At 43.6% G+C, this 7,645-nt stretch overlaps 1 pseudogene; it reads right to left on the bottom strand.

The window, feature by feature from the left end:
* Positions 1 to 1,777: 1,777 nt before the first annotated feature.
* On the bottom strand, positions 1,778 to 3,653 carry LOC103188666 (annotated as a pseudogene).
* Between the last annotated feature and the right edge of the window lie 3,992 nt (positions 3,654 to 7,645).

Genomic DNA, 7,645 nt, shown 5'->3' with positions numbered 1-7,645 from the left:
AATCCTGTAGATGGAGGATTAGCATCTGCATTACATTTCAGCTGTAAGTTATCTTGGTCAGTCTTCACAACTGTGATGGCAACTGATGGCACATCTGAAAAAAAACCTTTTAAAATCTACTTCAAAATCCAGACTCCATGGCAATAGTCAACAAGAGAAGGGATGTCCTCCCGATGTGAAAGGCGCTATACAAATGCAATCTTGTTGATGTTGTTGTTGACCTTCTCCCAGTGTCCTGGCCAATAATCTCCCAAATAACAAAAATGATCATTCAATTCATGGCTGTGTGTGGGACATTCCTGCATACAAATTGACTGCCGTATTTGACTACAAATAAAGTCACTAAACCTTACAAATAAGCTGTGTAACTTTTTGGAAACATTGATATGATAAAGTGCTATATCAAATGCAAGGATTATTATTCTAAAAACGAAGCTGCAGGAAAAGTCCAAGTCAAATTTGTGGCTCAGAATAGCTGAATTCAAGCTGTAAAAGTGGTGAATTTGGTCAAGGTATCAAATACCAAAGGTTTGTTGATTGCTCAATCAAAATGCCTTTGTTCTGTCACCACAATAGGATTATAAAGAGGTCAGTTTAATAGTAACCAGACATGGTGTAAAAACAATCCAAATCAATCTGTAAAAGGTACCAAAAACAATAACGAGAATGGAAACTTATTTCAAGGGCAATAAATTTCTCTTGCAACAATATAGCAGATGAAATCAATGTACCGTTTGGTGCCAGGAGATTGAAGAGATGTTTCTAACACATTTTAAGCAGTTTTAATTTAAAGATTAAAGACTATATCTCCAAATTCCTCATCTGAGTGGCCACCTATCCAAAAGATGGATCAGCTCAGAATAATCAACCCGACCCAGCTCGGGTCCAAATTCCTGACTGTCCAGCGCCTTGGGACGTCTTCCCGACTTCAAATGTAATTTGTTGTTGACAGCTGGGAGTTTGACACCTTTGGTGTCACTACCCACTGGATCAAAAATAATCCTTGCACAACAGTAATTACTGAAAAAGTGTTTTGAGGTTTCCACTGAATAAATATAGCGCTATAAATAGCGTAAGATGTTATAATTTTATTAAGCTGCAGGGGAAGTGATTTTATTATTATAAAACACATTACCTGGAAACGGGACAAACGCATGTCTCATACTAACAAAACATGGCAGCCCTTTATCTGTTTTTTTGTTTCCCATCATGGCTTCCTGATCAGGCTGTCAAACATTGCAACCCTCGCCTCCTGAATCAAGAACAAATTGAAGTATTATTGAAATTGTGTTGGAATAACTCATTCGGTATTTCGGGTCTACTCCATCACTAGGAGGACACAGGCACAATAGTGCGGTGACCAGTAAAACCAGCACAGAGAGTGGAGGGGACAGTCATAGAAAACACACAACAGCGAAAAATGTTTTAGCATTTGTCAAGCATTACATTCTAAATTCAACGAAAAAATAAAAATAAGGAAGGGTCATCAAGATCAGTGAGATTGAGGGATGTGGATACTGAAAGTGCGAATGTCACAGCAGTGATATTTTACCAAACTAATCTCCCCTATCTCATATTAACAATATGCCTCACTCCCAATTTCTCAGGCATAGCATTTCCAGTTACCCTCCACCTCACACACACACACAGCAACACTGGGGCCAAAGCGAGTGAGATGGCTTAGTTAAATCTTTTAGGCGTAGTTGTAAGCTTTTCAAGCAGGCAGTGTACTTACGCATGAATGGGACAGTGAGCGGATTTTATCACTTTTACTGGATCACGATTTCATGTACTCCCTTTCACTGGTATATTCCATAAATGATCCACTCAGATCTGCAAAGTCTTCCAAAACCAGGCTGGTAGAATCCTCGCCAAACAGATCGTTGTGGTCAGGCCACGGCTTTTTGAAGAGGGATTCCTGAGGCTCCTGGAAGCTCGAAGAAACACACAGTGGTCTATCCCCACCTCTGGGTTTCTCCTTCTCAGCTTCGACCGAAGGGGCCAGTACGTGGTAGAGACTGGGCAGTCGGATGTCGTAGCGGACCCCACCCCTGCAGTAGAGCTTGTCAATCAGTGAGTAAAGCTTGTCTGCGATGTCGTTACCGAGCATGACAGTAAACAGGCGTGCAATGTAGTGATCTTTGACCAAGAGCAGAAACAGCTTCCTCCTCCGCCAGGTCACTTAGCAAAAGTCTGTCTCTGCCGTCAGTTCATCTACAAAATTCAGATGCTTTGAGACCCTCGCTGACACCAGATTAGCCTGCACTGTCTCACCAGAGGCACATCAGCTACAGATTAATTCCGCTTAACTTCCCCGGAACTTCTTCAATCGATCTTAACAAGTTTGAGCAGAGGACTTTGTAGTCCCAAGTCTTATGTTCAATTAACTGAGCTACTCAAGATGTTCTCTTTTCATCCCCATAGGATTGAAATGCAGGAGAGAAGCTGGAACGTAGCAGAACATAGAAAGGAAAGGAAAGTTACCGAGCTCTCACATATCTCCCAGCAGACAAATCAAGGTGCAGCAACAGAAGTGACCTGGGAGATGGTTCGCTCAATTAAAAAAAAACGCATGCTCAATACCACCAGGCCACCAACATTCAAAATTAATAATAATAATTCTTGCATTTGATATAGCGCCATATTGCGTCGTTGAGATGTTTCACAGAGTATATGATCAAGTGGAATGACAGTGTTAAACATTTTAATAGGAAAGCCATGATATATGTTAGATCTTTAAATGTGTTGGCATCAAATGTGGAGTCCTGTAGCTCAGTGGTTAGAGCACTCGCTTTGCAAGCGAGAGACCTGAGTTCAATTCCAGGCAGAGGGCGAAACCTTGGGCAAGTTTCCTTACTCCACACTCCTAATAATAATAATCATTTTCAATCTACGACTGTTTGTGGGACATTGCTGCGCGCAATTGGCCACCGCGTTCGCCCACAAATATACAGTCAATTCACTTTACCGTGTGTTCTGTGAAGCGCTTTGGGACGTCCTCCTGATGTGAAAAGCGCTATATCAAATGCAAGGATTATTATTATTATTAAAAGTGTCAAAAAGCAAGCCGAGAAAACTGAACTACAGTACCCGAAAGTTTCCTTCTTCATTTGGTTGCAGAGATTCCCATTCTGAAGAGTCAAGGAACTGGTACGGGAAGATGTAGTGCAGAAACTGACCCTCGTGGGTCACACGAATCCTACAGAAACACATATAACATTTTTTGCTTCAACTTTACTGAACAAGTTGTGGTTGTATGATCTTACCAGTAACTCCCTCCTTTGCAATTATTCTCTCCTTTTTATTCACCTGTGTTTACTTAGGTCATATTGGAGAAGAAAACTTAACTTACAGTACTTCAAGGGCTCTGCCAAATCTATCCTGACACCAGATGCTGGAAAATATGAAACAGACCATGAATGCCTATTCTCTCCCATTTTCTCCTTCCTGCTTGCGAGAGGAACTTGGCCTCTCCACTCAGCCCAGCATCAAACTCCACCAGTGATATCTACAATCTGATACCTACAATCTATCATCCTCTACACCCTGGCACCTCCCTACCTTTCTGGCCTGCTTTCTCCCCATGCCACCACCCATTGCCTCCGCTCGGCTGGCTCTGGCCTGCTGCTTGACCCTTGTCCCTTCCGCTCCATTACCAGTGGCCACACTTTCAGCCACTATGCTTTGAAGCTTTGGAATTCTCTCCCCAATCCCTCCGCTTTGCCCCCTGCTTCCCCTCTTTTAGATCACAAGTGAAGACTTTGCTTACGGTCACCTCCTGCCTCCCCCGCTCAGTGTCAGATTTTGGCACTGTTAAGCGTTCCAAGACACTGCCATACGTGAAGGGTCCTGTATAAATGCAAGTTATTGTTAATGATGAGATATCTTCCCAAAGTGGAAGATGCTTCGAGACATCCTCCCGGAGTGGAAGAGGCTATACCAAATGTAAGGAGAGGGTTCTTATACTCTCTGTCCAATGGATCACACAGCAATGAAACAGACCTCAATGTTGAAAGCTAAAACCCAAACGTTTTATTTTATGTTGCAGAATAACTATTTAAATATTTTATTTTTTTTGTCTGTGTTTACTGTTGAGTTTTGGGGTTTGGTTTCTGTGACATTTCGTGTTACGATCAAACCTTCTGGAACATTCGGTTGCAGTTTGAAATGTACCAACATATCCCGAGGTGATAGTCAATATATTTTAACAGGGCTATCAGGGCTATCGGTCGAGATCAGCTTACCTGCTTACAGTCAAAGTCATCTCATCCAAAACAGCTCTTTGACATTGTTGACATTGTTGCTTTCCTTAACTAGACTATGTGAGTTCAAGATCTCACAAGTTTCTGACTCGGAGGTGAGAGTGCTACCAACTGTAGGTTATGGGAAAATATGGATATGGACCATGGCACAGGTATATATGACTCATATATCGTATTTATGCAGCACCATATAGAACAAGAAGAAAGAATGATTTGAGATCCTTGATTATATTCAAGGATGATATTGCTGATTTGCAAATGTGTTACAAATTGTCACAGCAATCAGATATTACAATGGATGTCTTACATTGACATTGTGGGTCAGGCTGGCTCAGTTTGTACCACTCGCACCTCTGGGTCTTAAGGTTGTAAGTTGAATCCCAACGTTGGGTCGTGGAAGGCATAAAGTCTGACATTCAGTGTAGTGCTGAGACATTAAACTGAGGTCCGTCTGCCTATTCAGGTGGATGTTAAAGATCCCCTGGCACTATTCGAACAAAGAAGGAAGTTTCTCTTGGTGTGCTAGCCAACATACCCCCAAATAAAATTGGACACACACTCCATGGCTGTTAGTAGGACATCGCTGTGCACAGGCTGCTCTGTTTGCATACAAAATGCACACAATCACATAACTTTAATGTGAAACACTTTGAGACTTGTGATCAGGTGCTATATCAAATGCAAGGATTATTGTTGTCTATTATTATTATTAATCCCAATGCTTAATGTAAATAAGATTGTATCGAGTAAAGCATTAAACAGGAAAGCTGCCAAACATTTACTATTGGAGTATGCACAAGTGACCAGTGCCTTTTCTAACATACTGTTGCCTTCTTAACTACAAACAATCTGGGCAGGCCGCACTGCCAAAGGAAATTGCATCCCTTTTTCGTGCATTAAAAATTCCACGGTAAACACCTTAATTGGCTCTCATTAATGGATGAGGTAAAGACAATTGTTAGTCTATTCTGTAAATTCCATTAATTTATTCTGTGTTAAGATCAACACTGATTAAAAGCTGATAATTGTTTGTAGAAGCCATTTTTAAGAAAATTGGCTTTGGGTCGAGATTACCTTAGCTGCTTTACAGTTCATGTCAGCTCATCTCATCAAAACTGTTCATTGAAATTGTTGACATTGTTGACTTCTCTAACTAACTTAAAGACCTTTCTCTTTGACCTTATCTACGGTCATCTCCCCTCTTTCCTCGATTTCTGCCAACCAACTTTGTGCACACGTCTCCTCCCACTCCCTCTTCGAACCCCTCCAGTCTGGTTTCCGCCATGCCCACAGAACAGAGACTGTGCTTGTGAAAGTCACAAACGACGTCCTCTCTATCTGTGACCAGGGCTCCCTCTGCCTCCTTGTCCTCCTGGACCTCTCCGCCGCGTTCGACACAGTCGATCACGCCATCCTCCTCCACTGCCTTTCCTCCGTCATCTACCTCAGTGGGATCGCACTCGCCTGGTTCAAGCCCTACCTCACAAACCGCCAGCAGTACATCTGCACAAACGGCTTCTCCTCCCGCTCTCACCCGTTCACCTGCGGGGTACCCCAAGGATCCATCCTTGGCCCCCTCCTCTTTCTGATCTACATGCTCCCTCTTGGGGATGTCATCCGCAGACATTGGGATACACTTCCACATGTATGCAGATGACATCCAACTCTATTTTTCCACCTCTCTTTGCGACCCCCGGTCCCCTGATGTTCTGTCAGTCTGCCTGTCAGACCTCAGGAGCTGAATGAGCGCAAATTTCCTTCAGCTGAATGCTGGCAAGACAGAAGTCATATTCTTTGGCTATCGTCACCGTCTAAAATCTCATAGCTCTCACCTCCTCCACCTACCCGACCTCCCCCTAAAACTCTCCGAACCCGTATGCAACCTAGGCATCAGGTTCGACCCCCAATTATCCTTCCTCCCCCACATCCGGTCCCTCACCAGCACCGCTTTCTTCCATCTCTGACACATCGCCCGTCTCCGCCAATACTTCTCCCCAAAAGCCACTGAAACCCTGGTCCATACCTTTGTCACCTCTTGGCTGGACTACTCTAACGCCCTCCTCGCCGGTCTCCCATCCACTTCCATCCATAAAATCCAATTCATTCAAAACTCTGCCGCCCGCATTCTCACCCGCACGAAACTCCGTTCCCTGATCACCCCAGTCTTCGCCAGACTGCACTGGCTGCCTATCCCAGAGAGGATCAATTTCAAGATCCTCACCCTTTTATTCATGTCCCTGCACTCCTCTGCACTCCCACTACCTCTCTGACCTCCTCTCTCCTCAAAACAGTACCCATTGCCTTTGTTCCTCCGGGTCTGGCCTCCTCCTCGTCCCATTAGTCCTCCACTCCATCCTCGGCGACTGTGCCTTCAGTCACTATGCCCCGAGGCTCTGGAACTGCCTTCCTCAGTCCCTTCGCCTCATTCCCTCCCTTCCTATTTTCAGGTCTCTGCTGAAGACCTTTCTTTTTGACCGCGCCTTTGGTCACTTTACTCCCCCTCCCCCGGTCCCGGGATCCGTTACTGTGAAGCGCTTTAAGACACCGTCTGGGGCGCTATGTAAATCCAAGTTGTTGTTGATTGGGCGATTACTGTGCAAAAGTGTCTCCAAAACATTCCAAGGTACCATCTCACTTGAAGGATATTATATAAATGCAAGTTGTGGATGTGAATGGGGTTGAGCGTGCCGGCTGTGATTGGCTGCACCAATTCTCACTTGCTGGATGGTTCTACGGACGATATGAATGCAACTGATATGGCAGGAAAACAAAAACTAAATGACATTAATTATTTGAATACTTGTCTATCGGAATTTCAACCAATAAACTGGAACAAGTAAATGTGGATGTTTTATTCCAAGAGAGTTGAAAAAGGTACATCTGTCAACTATAGACACATTGGTCTCAACTTGATCAGTGGAAAATGCATTAAAGCACACTGGACGATTATCTGTATCAATATAGTCCAACAAATGACAGTGTGATCGGAGGATAACCATGTCACTGCCTTTTATAGTTATTGGTGATCAAAAAGCTGTGTTAAAGGGAGCTAACAAGGACTGGACTCCAATCACACTTGATTAGAGTTTGTGATAATTGGGCACCAGCTCTTATGGGTAATTGAGTGCCAGTATAAAGCTGCCGGCTTGGGCGTGTGAGAGGAAAGTCTGGTGAAGATGGATGTGCAGAGGTAGAGCTCTCTTCTTGAAGTAAACCTTTTGTTTGGGGGTGTGACCCACACTCTCCTACAGATAGCCATGAGAGCTTGGAGTCCAGATGACTGGATTACTTCTGTTCTTTAGCAAACCTCTTGATATTGGGTTTGGAAGACAAAAGGATTGTTATGTTGATAAGTAAACAAACATATTATTTCCTTCCATTCA

The sequence above is a fragment of the Callorhinchus milii genome, unplaced genomic scaffold, assembly GCF_018977255.1.
Source record: "Callorhinchus milii isolate IMCB2004 unplaced genomic scaffold, IMCB_Cmil_1.0 Scaffold4, whole genome shotgun sequence".
Taxonomy (NCBI): domain Eukaryota; kingdom Metazoa; phylum Chordata; class Chondrichthyes; order Chimaeriformes; family Callorhinchidae; genus Callorhinchus; species Callorhinchus milii.
This window is presented reverse-complemented; position numbering and strand designations above follow the sequence as displayed.